Raw genomic sequence first — 15,110 nt, forward strand, 5'->3', positions numbered from 1 at the left:
CATGCAAGCACATGCCTACCTCATTAGTTTGGTTGGTTTTCTGATAAGACCTGCTTGATAAGAACTTTCTTAACATAGACTCAGAGCTTCATAGCACACTTACTACATAGTTTGGGGTTGACCTTCCTTATGGAGAGATGGTGGGGGTGTATTGGCATTTCGTTGAGGAATATGAACTATTTATCCACCTACCTAATCACATTTTAGAAAATCATTCATTCAACGGTCACTAAACATCTACCACACATAGGACCTGGTGCTAGGCTCATCGGCCTCCATATATAGCATCTGGCCTGTCTCATGACCAGATGCATTAATTAGCATTGTAAAGGAAGAAGATTAAACTAATGGAATCAAGTGAACCAGGAAAATTCCCATGATCTAAGATACTGACTCTAGTTTTTGTTTGCTAATCTCCCTTGATAGGATATGCGCTCCCTCTTTTGGGGACTTTTTCTATGACCTTAACAGCTGTACCCTTAGCACTTAGAATGGTGCTGGACACAGAATACACACTCCAGAAAGATCTATGAGCAGGGAGGGAGGGAAGAGAGAAAGGAAGGGAGGAAGGGGAGTGATGGAAAGAAACAACTTGTACCTTTCTATTTTTCCAGCTGGAGGGAATAACACAGCTTTACATGTTCAGCTGCTCAGGAACTCAGGAAAAAGTGAGGAGTACATCTTATTCTATAGACTACCAGAAAACCGTCCATTTACTCTCTTGGGAGTACTCTGACCCAGCGTAGAAATAACCCAGATGGATGCGGTAGAGACTTTACTTCTAGTAAGAGCCTCAGTGATTCTGTAGCATATGTAAAGAGTATTTCATCTCTGAGGCATTTTAGAAATGAGTTATTGCTCAAAACCTCTTCTAGGCAGACGATTTGTTGTTATTTTTGTTACCGGGAGAAGACTGTTTATATGGAATGGCTAAGTAGCTTATTTAAGGCCCAATATTAAGATTGGTGAGTTGCAGAACTAGTTAGTCATTGATTCATTAAGTCATCATTCTTCAGGTGTTTAGGCCACTCTAAAACCAAAGAGGAAAAGAAAAGCTCCATTGTTTTTAAACAAATTAAAATCTGCTATGCTTTGAAAAAATACAAGCTCTCAGGTCTTGATACTTAAGGACAGAGTCCAGGATCTCAAATGAACCACACAGATAAGCTAAAAATATAGTGAAAAGAATTATCCCTCACTTTCCAAGTGTAGCTTCTACTGCAGACAAAGTCATTGGTGGATCTAAATGAAGGAGCATCCCAGAGAGAGATGTTTTCCCTTCCTGGAGATCCTACTAAGACAGTAGCGTCCTAATAGCAGTAAATCTGGTGCCGAGGAATGTATAAAACTGTATATATGGGCGCATCCTGTGACCATGAAAGATAAAAGATTATATTTTCATTTGCATGGTTTGCTGGGTTTTATTTGGTAGATACAATAACACAGGCTACGCGGAGCCCATAAAACAAAGTGAGAACAGCAGCTCATTTGGTGGCAGAATGTAGTGGTTACGGCTAAAGGGCTTCCATAATTTATCGCAAACCCTTGTGCCTACATTTATTGTTGTTTAAATGAAAAATCAGACTCTCATGGCCATAAGGAGGGATCTGGTCAGAAATTTGATCGAGATCCTTTCTTCTCATACAGCTTCTGAGATCATCAATCTGTGACGCTGAAAACAACTACAGAAATAACCAAGAATAAGCAGTCTGACCTAAGCACACCTGTACTTCATGTCTCCAATCCTGCTTCTCTCAACAGCCCTAAAATTCCCGCAGATTGAGACTGGGTGAGGACTCCGGGTCTTGTGCGTTGTTCTGACTCGGAACTCCTAGTTAGAGCAATCCTCAGCCCTGGTTGAGAGATGTTGTTTAGCATTCAGATGATGTTCAATGCAAATAATACTTGGGAGGGGTGGTGGGTGGTGGGAAGAGGCAATACTAAAGCAGGGTCGAGGCGTGCGATGTTGACCGAAACCATTTCGTTCGAGTATGGTGTCTGTTAATATTGCCAAAAGCATTTATTTTATACCATTTATCTAAAAGGCAATATCTAAATTCATGATTTTTCATCACTTTATTCTTGTTATGTTGCAAGAGTAAAAATGTTGGCTCTCAACTGTGAATGCTCCAGCTTGGGTTTCGCTGTGTTAGGTGTAGATTTTTATTTTTTATCTTTTTTTAACAATCAGACTGGAAATATAGTTTGTGAAAGAGAAGCCTGTACCATATTATCAAATGTACATCTGGATAAGATTTAAAAATATCAGTGATTATCACACCAATTTAGTGGAAATAGAACCATATGATAGATATATAAAATAACATCATCGTTTTATTTTCCGCAGATCTTCTAGAGGTAACATATATAATATTGATATGTAAACATATATTTTATAATGTTAATGAAAATTGCATACCATTCAATGAAATGGTAATGTTTACTATTTCCGGGCTATTGTAATATTTGTAATTAAAGTAGTCTTAAAAATAAAAGAATGGGGTGCCTGGGTGGCTCAGTCGGTTGAGCATCTGACTCTTGATTTTGGCTCAGATCATGATCCCGGGTCAGGCTCTGCACTGAGCACAAGCCTGCTTGAGATTCTCCCTCTTTCCCTCCCTCCTTCCCTCTCTCTCTCTCTCTCTCTCTCTCTCTGCCCTTCTGCCCTGCTTGCACTCTTGCTCTCTAAAATAAAAAATAAAAATAATAAAAAATAAAAAAATAAATTAATTCAATTATTTTTAAAAGACCAATATACCCTCAACATACAAGTTAAATAGGTATGAAAATAAATAAAAATATATGGCCCAAATTTTACCAACCATGAGTAAGTAGTTAATTTTGAAACTGAGTTATCCCTCTTGGTTTTAGCAACTATTATTTTCAGGTGAATCAATATGCATACTAAAGTGATTAGCTCTAACTTTCCAAATCTGAAAGTTTTATGCCATATAGGTTGTTACTATATACACACATGAACCAATTTGGAGAGGAAAGGAACATTTTTTAAGGTATTTTAAGCCACTACTAACTGCAAGTAAATAATTCATTTTCCAAATCATGAGATAACTGACAGACTTCATCTTGCTTTGGTAGTAAACTCAGTGTGTGCGGTGTGTGTGTCTGTGTGTGCATGCACATATGCGAGTACATGTGCACGTGTGTGTGTGTGTGTGTGTATGTACATATCGCTTTAATTGCATAGTACTCAAGTTTAATAGGAAACAACTACAAGAAAAAAAATCAAGGAATGTTAAAAAACAAATAGGATATTATACATTTTCTTTTCAAACAAAAATGTTCCCGTCCTGATTCATTACAGCCTTGTGTGTTTGCCCTTCTGAGAAGATGTTTCCCAGCTAGTCCACATACATCTTTCAGTCAGTTGACTTCGATGGCCTTCCTGTGACTGCAAGGAAAATCTGGCAAGTGGAAAGAAAAAAAAAATGGCAAACTAATACTGATTAGGAGAATGTCAGAACGAGAGAGAGGAGAAGATCAGAGAAAAGGGGAAGAAAAAAAGAAAGCAGAATGAAGAAAGCCAAATAAAATTAGGTGAAGTTTTAGGAATAAAAAAAAGTATACAAGTTTCCAGTTAATTCATTTTGTTCCCAGTACAGAATTTTTAAAATTGGAAATAATATGCCCTAATATTTTCACTTAAAATCTCTCTTCGCTAGACTAAAAACAAGGCATCTAATGCCTTGTGAGCATGAATATTCAAATTCTAGAATCTTAATAGCTTTGGGGCCATGCTACTGTTTGGGGCTGTCACTCCAGGAACAGATGTGAAGACTTCCGAAACAAGAGAGAAGCGAGTAAGAAAACAAAACCAAAAAATGGTAATTTTTTTTCCTTTCAAAGACATTCTACCATGAAGAAGCATCACTTTCTGAACTGCATGTTATCAAGGCAAATAGTTGTTAGTTTGGTCAGAGTGAATATCCAGATTCTGTTATGCTAAATGAGCGAATGGAATGATTGAGTTTACAACCCCCCCACATCTCCTTGCTATTTTCCCTCAAACCTCACCTCCATCACAAAGAATTTGTAAGTTTTTTTTTTTTTTTTTTTTTTTTACTTTTGGGTTCTTAAAGCATATTATTAGTAGTAGTGGTATTAGTGTTGCAATCTCCTAAAGTCCTTATTTTCACTCAAAATTACAATACAGGGGACTATGGCCAATGCTATGCAGATGGCCAAATAGATAATAAAGGCTCAGTTCATGAATAATATCCACTCAGAAAGAGGACAAAAGCAACAGGAAAAAAGAGCCCAAATTGGACAAAATGTGCATGCTATATTTAAAAAAAAACACACACGCAATCATTGTCAGAGATCATTAAGGGTGCCCTGTAGTTTTAATGATATGCCAGTGGCACCAATTTGATGTGACTGTTTGCTCTTATAGTCAATAAAAAAAGTCATAACTGCCATCAAATTTAAATTTAATTTATTTTCTACACAGCCCTTTCTGTTTTCCTTGTTTTTTTTTCTTTTATAACATTAACACTTTTTTTGTTAAAAAATGTGTGAAAGATTAATTTGTAGAACGAGGGGGCTGTGGGTGCACAGCGCAGGACAGATGGCGTGGGTGGGACATGGCAGTTTTCGTCTGCGGCATCATTTTGTTGTTGCTGTTGCAAGTGAGCAAAATAAAGCTATGCTAGCGCGATCATCTCTTTGGGGGCCCCTCGGATAAGGTGTGTGGCTTTTCTCTACGTGGACCCTGCTGCCTGGGGACACAGCCACCCCCTGTCCCACAGCCAGCCCATTCATGAGAATTCTTAGCCCAAGAGCACTTGAATTTTAATTTTTTTTAAAGTTTATTTGTTTACTTTGAGAGAGAGAGAGAGAACGAGCACAAGCAGGGGAGGGGCAGAGAGAGAGGGAAAAGGAGAGGGAGAGAATCCCAAGCAGATTCTCTACTTTCAGCCCCAACTTGGGGCTCAAACTCACAAACTGCAAGATCATGACCTGACCAGAAACCAAGAGTCGGGTGCTCAACTGATTGAGCCACCCTAGGCGCCCCAGCACTTGAATTTTAAAATTGCATTTATATAGAATTCCACCCAACTTTTGTATATGACAGAATGAAATATACTCTTTCTCAGTAAGCTATTTTGAAGTGAATTTACGATCTGTCCTCTCTGAGATCCTGTATTGTAAACCCAAAGGCATGAAATGATTGATGCAAAAAAAAGAATGATTTTTTGTTTTTAAAAGAGGGAATTTTGGGGGGTTTGCACCAGTCAAAAATTCTCACATTCAGGGGGGAGGGAGGGAGAAACGATACAGGTTTATATTCAAAGGTTCAGTTTTTGCCTTGGAACAGCCCTAATTTACACATAAGTATTGTAGGAGTTCGCTATTGTAAAGGTTCTTAGTGAAGAATAAAGCAATTACCACAGAAAATCACTGTCATATGGCACACACAGACATTCGAGAAAAAGTAAAACTTTGAGAAGGAGGAAAAGGGGAATTCAGGACAGCATGTGGGAGGGAAGATTCGAGTTCTTTTTATGCACAAAGAGATCCATTAACAATATCTTTATCAGTTTCCCTTCTTCCTCGTTAACTGAACCAACTTGCGGTGCCCAGAATATGAGAACGTGATTGCAAATAAATGATTTGGGAGGAGGGGGGAGGAACTAAGTGGGCATATGAAAGTGGTTGGTGGTTGATTCATGGCAGGACGGATCTGCCTGATGAAAGATCTCCACCAAACCTTTGCCTCAAATCCATGTTTCTGTTATCCGAAGGCAAGATAGCCCCCTAAAAGAAGGTTAGTGGCCAGAGTCACATGTGTAATTCACCTGCAGTCCTGTATCTTCTGGAGGACAGGGTATTTGGTATTCAAGTCATTTCTTACTATTACTCTGTTGTTTTCCAATTAGACCCAAGCCTTTCCCGGAGAGGGACTGCCCCACATGCATGGGTTTGGGTGAGACAGTTTGTACAGGGTCTTAGGCTGCTGCAAGCCGTGTAACTGGACCCAAGTCGGAACCTCAGTTTCCACCTCTGTAAAAACAGGGGTGACCAGACGAGCACGCACGTTCATTACAGAATTGGCGGGAATGCAAAAGTAGCTTAAAGCATGGTCCTTTGCAAAGCAGTCCGCAGCAGGTGGTTAATTAGCCCTAGTTTTCTGGGAGTCACTTTTTTGACGTTCCCAACACTTGATGCCCAAAGGCACTCAAAACCCCAAATCCTTGGTATGAAACATTCCATCTGTTCCATTGGGGGCCGCCTGGGCAAATGCAGTGTTTGAATGTACACAGGTTGGCTAAAGAATGAGGAAGAAGGATAAATACAATTTGAAACCAAATATACAGTTTACTTGGGAGGGCATTACTGATGTCATAGGATGTTGAGGGGAATCTGTTATATGTATTGGATGCCTGGAAAATACAGGGCACCAAAAAGACACAGGATAAAGAAAGGTGTCGACCCCATATCTTATTGAAAGGGAGTTCTCACTTGATCCGTATTTATTCTACCAGAGTTTCTCCATGATTCCTTATAGAAATGGAGAACAGGAAGTTCTTACCATTCCCTCAAGCACACCCAGACATAAACAGACTTAGAACAGAGACTAGCTATCCATAAATCAATACCACAGTCGCAATGCTAGCCTTACATTGAAACAATTGCAGACCCTGTTATACTCAGGTGGGCACGAAATTACTTATTTCTGGGCATCCTGATACACAAAATGTAAAGTATCTTTACTCTTCCTTTGTTGTCTGATGCGGGTCTATTTGTGCCCCAAACACTGGAGAATAGTTAAAATTCACGGACTCCAGAGGAATTCCGATGGACTGAGAGTAAGATGGAAACGGTAAGCTAAATGCATCACATATTTTTAAGACAAACAAACATTTGTATGATGTACACAGAGGTCCGTCCAAAATTGCCTTCTGTATAAGTCTATTTTTCCCTCACAGCAAAAAGTTTGTGCTTATTTAATGTGGTAGAGGCTCTGGAATCCATCTATATAACTGTTTTCCCTTTTGTGTTAGTAATATAACTCATTTTTCACTAGGTACATGGCTGCTCAAAATAAAACTACATTTCCCAGCTTCCTTTGCAGTGGCGTTTACCTAGATGATCAGTTTTGGGCAACAAAATACAGTGGAAGTATTTTGTGGCAGTTTATAGGAAGCCCCCCTTAAAAAGATTGTTAATATGCCTTGTGACCTGTTTCTTCTTTGCCCTTTGAATTTGGCCTTTAGACCAGGATTTAGAAACAAGGATATTGGAAACATACTTCCTGTTTATTCATTAGGTAAGGGAGACCTGGTGCTCCTATTCCTTCTCTCCTTCCTGGAACACAGTGGAACTACATTTCCCAGGCTCTCTGGCAATTGTTTTGAGGCCCTGTAGCTGAGTTCTGCTGAGTTCCTCTTTCCTACTGCCTGGAATATGGATGTGATGGCTGGAGCTTGGGCTGACATCATGGACCACGAGTATGAGAGCCACACAATAGGGAGGCTGGAGAGGTGGCGTCCAAGAAGCTTCTGAATTTAATGACTTCCTAAAGTAACCATACTAGCCCAGGACTGCTTGCTTCTCAACTTTGTTTCTATAAGAGAAAATCCTGTCTATTTTTTTAAAGCTTGGTCTTTAGACTTTCTTCACATACAGCTGAACCAAATTCTAACTGATGCTTTTATATGCCTTTCCCTAAAGCACAGTGGACAGTAGGGTATATGTTACCACTAAAGTTTGTACCTTTAAATGAAGTACAATATCATGTAAATATGCCAATGTAACAAAGGCTATATTTAAATATTAGATTCTAATATACTTCCAAGAACACATATCTAGTATGTGAAAAAAAATACCAGGAGAAATAATGGTAGCTGTTAGAACAAACACCCTCTCCCTCAGTGGCTTCATAGAAGGTGTATTTCTGACATAACAGTCTGATGTGGATTGCTAGGGATGGAGGAAGAATATGGGCGCCCTGGTTCCATGCAGCTGTGTGGACACCAAGGCTCTTTCTACATCAGCCATCAGTCAGAGACTTGGGCCATTTTCTATCTATGGCCGCCCAAGCCTCAGCAGAATAGAGACAGTGTGGCGAATGTATAACGGTCCAGGCCTAGAGTGGCTTTTGACACTTCTGCCCGCATTCTGCCAAGGGGAACTCAGCTATAGGGCCCCAAAACAATTGCCAGAGAGCCTGGGAAATACAGTTCTGCTGTATTCCAGGAAGGACAGAAGGAATAGGAGCACCAGGTCTCCCTTACCTAATGAATACACAGGAAGGATGTTTCCAACATCCTTGTTTCTCAATCCTCATCTAAAGGCCAGATTCAACAAGCACTACATGCTCAAGGAGACAGCTCAGTGTGTGGCAAAATATCCTTTTCAGGTCATTTTGTGCTGAAACATCTAAGACTCTTAACATTTCTGATCATGGAAGATGAGCTCCCTAAACAGTGTGACTTCAGTCACAAGCCCTGGTCAACTACAAATTCTTCATGTTCTTAACGTATTAAGTGTATACATTGAGATACTGGATGCCCTTAAATTACCTTATAGAGTGTCCGTAGCAAAATATTATAGACTCGTTATGGTTAAAAAGGATCAAGTCCAACTATTTTTTTTTCCTTGACTTTTTTAAGCACTATGCACAAACTTTTCCTGTAATACACTTAGTTCAATAGACTTTACATTTTTACCAATGCTTTTTAATGAAACTCCAAAATAATTTTATAGCTAGGTTTTTAGTTTTATTTTTTTTAACCTTTTTAACGTTTATTTTTGAGGGAGAGAGAGAGAGAGAGAGAAAGACCGAGTGCAAGTGGGGGGAGGGGCAGAGAGAAAGGGAGACACCGAATCCAAAGCAGGCTCCAGGCTCTGTGCTGGGGCTCGAACTCATGGATCATGAGATCATGACCTGAGCCAAAGTCAGACACTTCACGGACTGAGACACCCAGGCAATATCTAGACATATCTAATCTGTAGCTAGATTTTTAATAGGGAAAACAGAATATTTCTCCAACATGAAGACCTTTTTTTTTAAAGCTTTTGTTTCAAGTTTATTGAGGTCTATATACTTGACAAAAATTGTATATATTTAAGGTATACAGCACTATGTCTTCTGTTTTGTGTTTTCTTCTTACCTTTTGACTCCCTTTCTCTCACCGTCTACCACTCGCCTCTGGCAACCACTATTCTGTTCTCTGTGGCTATGAGCTTGCTTATTTCTTGGCTGGTTGGTTTTTTGATTTGTTTTTTAGCTTCCACATGTAACTGAAATCATATGCTACTTGTCTTTCTCTGTTTGACTTATTTCACTTATTATGATACGCGTGAGGCCCACCCACTTTGTCCCAAGTTGCAGGAGTTTCTTCTTTTTTGACCAACTACTTTTCTTTTGATTCTTCCTTTCCGTCTTTCTCCTTGTTCACGTGCCTTTTCCATAATGAGGGGTAATTCTTTAACACCTATAGACGACATTAAGAAAAGTTTCCATAAGGCTTTATATTGCTGAGAAAAACAGTTTAACATGCCTTTAAGTGGTGATCTTGGAATATATACCAATGGATCATCAAGGCAGATAGAGCTTTTCCATTTTTTCTTATACTTCTGTTGTATACTTTATAGGCTCTATGATTATGCGCTGATACTTGTGAGATATAAGGTCATTTGGGATATTTTTGATAGTGTTAGACCCTCCAAAAACAGATGGGGAGGGGTAGGAGAAAGAGAGAGACAACAGAAATAGATGATAGATTTAGATTAGTAGGTGGTGAGTGGATGGATGAGTAGATAAGACTCTACTTTTCCTTAGAAAATCTATCATGATGGTTTTATTAAACAAGCATTTCCCTTGAATTCTAGGCAATCATTAAAGGCAATCCATTTGAGGAAACATGGTTGGGATAAAGGATAATGGATTCAAGAGGAATAAAGTCCAAGATTCCATTTCAACTGAATTACCAGCTTGCACCCTACAATAGGACGTTATTGTCCATCACCTTTTATCTTGAGAATCCTTCCTTCATTTGTTTTTTTTTTTTAACTTTTTTAATGTCTATTTACTTTTGAGAGAGAGACGGAGACAGAGAGAGACCATGAGCAGGAGAGGGGCAGAGAGAGAAGGAGACACAGGATCCGAAGCAGGCTCCAGGCTCTGAGTTGTCAGCTATCGTGGGGCTCGAACTTACAAACTGTGAAATTGTGACCTGAGCCGAAGTCAGATGCCTAACCGACTGAGCCACCCAGGTGCCCCTTCCTTCATTTGTGTAAACAGCTTGCAACCTCCATTTTCAGAACTGTTCAGAAGATGTTGTTACTATTAACTGCTATTGCCTTCCACGGTTTGGTTTTAAAGTTTAGCTGTCTTCCAGAGATCTGAGGTATCTGGTAGGCAGAAGGTGAATTTCAGACTATTTCCCAAGTGAAAAATAAAAGCAAGCTTTAATGTTTTGGATTGTTCACTTGAAATGTAAGAGTGAATTAAACATTTTTGTGTTAACGAAAGAAATCTGAAGTATTAATGTTCATATAGAATAAAAAGAGGAAATTATACAAAAATGCTTTTGTAAAACCAGGATGAATTTTAAGTTAAAAATGGAAAGGCTTCTAACTGATTTATGTGTGTTTCAAGGAAGCCCCAATTTAGTATTACTGGCTTTAGGATCACTTGGGCCACATGGGCATTCCAATAATTTTGGAAGGAAGGTATGTGAATGACCGGGACCCCAGAGGAGTGGGAGAAGAGGGTGAATAGAGGACACAAGACTTGGGGGGAGGGGTCTTCACCTTCATGAGAAATGAGAAGATGCCCAAGGATGCCCATTCCTGCAACTCCAGCAGGAGACACACCTGCACAAATGGGGCCCCAGCATCTCTAAACAGTTGTAATGAATAAGGTTCCCAATCTGCATGAAGTGACTCTTCCACTCTTATCTGCTACAAAGAAATCACCAAGCGCCTGCCAGAATTTTGTGGCTTAGGAAAGGAGAGATTTTTCTGCTCTCTACCCTGGCTCTGAGGTTTGGGGAAAACATCAGGAATTCTCCAGCGTTCCAGGACCTTGTGGTGTGGAGCCAGAACTGGGCTCATCCCTTCGTTCCCTCGAATCTTTCTTCGTGTATTCAGGCCTAGAGGTCCAACCACAGGCACTGGTCACTAACTCACAAACTTTAAGTGCTCATTAGAACCACCTGGGGGACTTTTTTACCAAATACTGTTGCCAGGATCCCACTTCAGCCTTACTGAAGCCAGATCTCCAAGGGGAAGGGCTGGGCGTGGGATCTGGGGATGCGTGTCTTAAAAGCTTCCCTGTTGAATCTGTTACCTGTCAGACCGAGAAACGTCTCACCTCTGCAGTTGAATGAAACTCAGCATTAACTGGGACTCCAAATGTAGCTGTCACGGCTTTTGGTCACGGGCTTAATAGCAAAGGACTGGATTATGTCCTCGCTCCTAAATGATTGCATGATCCCTGCAGTCTCGGTCCCCACCTCTAGGAGGCAGCGTACAGCATGGGCATCTTTATAAGATGCCCTTGTGTTAAACACTCGCCAACTTACCTAACTTCTAACCATTTGGACTGTGTTCCTGTGAACATACGAGCACTAGAAAAAAGAAAGGTTGAGTAAGTGTAGGTGGACTGTTAGCAATTAGAAAACCATAACTGACAGTCTGGACACTCATTTAAAACCATTAAAAGAATTAATGCATTTGTTAGTAAATAAGAAATAGGCTAGAGCACGATGGCATATGATTAATGTTTGTTTGTTTTTTTCAATTAGAAAATCCAGAAAGTAGATTATATCCAGTTATGAACAATCTGGTCTATAACCAAAGACACGTTTGAACAAGAGGCCAAAGTCAAAATATTGGATTGCAATTACAAGACTATCAAATAACTAAAAATAAATTGGGATCATTCCCCTCCTCATTTTTCAGGTTTCTCTTATTATTTCCAGACTTTAATAAATTGCAAAGAGAAAGAAAAATAGAACTACTTGGGATTAATATTGTATGGTTACTTTTATTTAGCCTGCTGTCTTTTTGAAATACTGATTTCCATCCATTCCAAGCTTTTTGATAGAGAATAGTTAAACTTGAATGAATACAGTCTTCTTGTCCAGTTTACGTTATCCTGGAAACAAGAATTACATGTGCTTTTTTCTCCTGCTTTGATAGTTTTGTTTGTTTGTTTGTTTGCTTGCTTGCTTTAAGTGGGACTGCCTCCCAACACAGAGCCCAGCTTGGGGCTTGGACTCATGGCTGTGAGATCAAGTGACCTGAACTGAGATCAAGAGTCAGATTCTTAACTGACTGGGCCACCCAGGTGCCCCTCCCCTTTGATAGTTTATAAGTAGTCCATATAAAACTGCCCATTACCTTTTCGTACATACTAAGGTCATTACTGAAAACTTACACGGCCTCAACCCTCCAGGCCGTTCTGCATCTAAATGAAACTCTTTGCACTTAAATGTATATGGCAGGAAAAATCAGCAAATGCTAATATTCAAACCCCAAGGGGGCAGCCTGCACACAGATGAAAATATGACCATGCACATACACAGTTTTGTTGCATGACACCAGGCCTAGAGGAGAAAACCAAAGCCTGCATACAAGATTTCACTCAGAGAAATAAAAGAACCCAGTGTTCAGGTGTAAGAGAAATGAAAGAACGCAGTACTTGGGCATATCCAAGTTCATATGTAAACCCAAAAGAGTGTGTAGAAATCCTGACATTGTTTCAAACCACTGCAGAAGGAACAACAGTGCATAAACCACAGCACATTTTTTTTTAATTCACATTGACTTAATTCTGCCTATCACTGACTTCGCAGTCAGATGTCAAGGCAGCAGGCAAAACAAGTTATTTTTAGGAGTCCAGCCATGGACCATTTGCTCATTCATGAGTGGGTTCTAAGAAGGCCAAAGCCAAAATATCAAGACAGGAATTATCTGGGCAGTGGCTGCAAGGCCAAATTGCCTCACAAGGGGAACACCGTCGACCGTACAGGAAGCTAGGTGAGAGACAACGTGTGGTTAATGCGGGCCCATTACTGTTATGAGAAAATCAACCATGAGCATGGATGCCGATGGTGGTCGGAGCGTTGGATATTGAAAGAATGGCTCCTGGATTGGTTTGGATAAAGACCTGTCCAAGGGGTCTAATGTGCAAAATGCATCTGAAGGCTAATGCGCTTCTTTGGAAAGAGATTTAGGTAAGGGGACAAACAACAGTGGCAATTACGTCTACAACTGAAATGCAATTGACTTGGTTCCTGTTGTTTCCTATCCGCTACCAGAGCAAGGCCATGGCTTCCAGTTCTCATCAAGATGAATTATGGCAAGTAGAAAGCTATTTCAGGCTCAAAGAATGCCTTTTTAATGTGATATAACTGGGGTCTGCTGGGAAAGAACAGCAATAAGAAATGCCTCGTGAAGTTAAGAATACAGGATGCCTCATTCTTACATTTATTTCCCCAATAAGGCTTCATTGAGCCCTTTTCCCAAGGCACGTACCTGCCAGGTGTGAGGGGTACCAAGATGCCTAACACTGTCCCTGCCTTCTAGGAGCCTTCGTTCATACCGTCATCATCGTTATTATCATATTAGCAAATACCTCACACAACAAATGTGTTCCCTGGGTCTCCCTTAAGAGAAAGGGGCTGAAATGTCTATCTGTATGTGTCACTGATACTCAGTTTTGGGTAATGATTCTCATTTCACCCAATGCAATAGAAACTGGGTTTCTGGCCACGCTTTCCTTCAAGGGGAGCCACACCACTCGCTCTGTCCTATGGGCTGTGACCATGTGAATCTTACAGGTCGAGACTCAGAAGAGGCAATGCTCAGTCCCCCAGCTGTGTCTCCCTTGGCCTGGACTGTCAAGGAAGGCTCATGGCAACATGGCAGACCTGTAAGATCAGCCTGGTAGAGTGACAGCATGGTGCATAGACTCCTGGGAGGCCACCCAACCCACAGTGGACTTTCCGAATGGGAAAGAGACCTTTGTGGTGTGAAGTCACTGAGACATGGGAGTGTATTTTTTACTGCACGACAGCATAGCTTATCCAGCCTAATACCATTAATAAGTGTTTGTTTTGCTGAGGACTTTTAGAGGAGATGAGAAATCACTGCCTTGGTAGAAATGGAAGGAACTTTATGGACTAATAATAGACTCACCCAGTGCAAATAAATCTCCCAATGGAAAAAAAAAATCAATTTTCCCCCCGTGTTTTTCCCTCTCAACCAACCCCAGTCACACTAACTCTTCCCAGGATGCTAGGCTGTGATAGTTGCTGCCTCCTTCATGCCTGTCTTCTTGGGGGCCCCCTGAGACCTCCAAGCATTCCAGCCTCGGGGTGCCCATATCTCTTTTCTTCTCTGCCCAGTGGAGGCAATATGGGGATTTTGCCAAGGGAAATCTCATTACTAAGAAACAAAGGTAAAGTAAGTACAAATGTATAGAAACAGGTAGATTTGCTGAGTGTGGATTTCTAATTAAAGTGTATTTGATCCTCATCTTCCAAAACATTGGCAGGATATTTTTGATCCTTGTACCCTGAATCCATCCAGTGAAGGGATAACCAAGGCAGAAAAGGGGAGATCTGAAATACCTAGTGACGTGGCCAGACGCTAGCTTTGTTTACTCACCCCGAATTATGACAATGTACAAAACATATTCCTTCCGATAGAACAATCGCATTCCTTTGAAACAATATAAGCCTTCAAGAGCAATATTCTCATTAATAATCAATTTGTGATTTTAAAGCATTTTGCATGTTTAAATTCATAACTATAGTACTGTGAACAAGAATAGCCATCATCATATTTTAAGCTGATTCATGCACAGAAGAGAGTAGGGAAGTTCTTTATAATGTAAATTATTCCTAAGCTCTGGAAATTCAGTTTACACTCACAAGCATTACTCAATCTTAAATTCTTCTATTAAAATCTATAATTGTTGGGACAACAGGCTCCGTATTTAAATGCCAATTCTTCCAAAAGAAAACCATATTGACTCTTACTTTGGGTGAGAGATAAGTGACCACAGATGGAGAGTTAATGCTTTCAGGGCATGGTTTAACTCCCTGGAAGAAGTAAATCACATTTATTTCTCG

Source organism: Panthera tigris, chromosome F3, assembly GCF_018350195.1.
Source record: "Panthera tigris isolate Pti1 chromosome F3, P.tigris_Pti1_mat1.1, whole genome shotgun sequence".
NCBI lineage: Eukaryota > Metazoa > Chordata > Mammalia > Carnivora > Felidae > Panthera > Panthera tigris.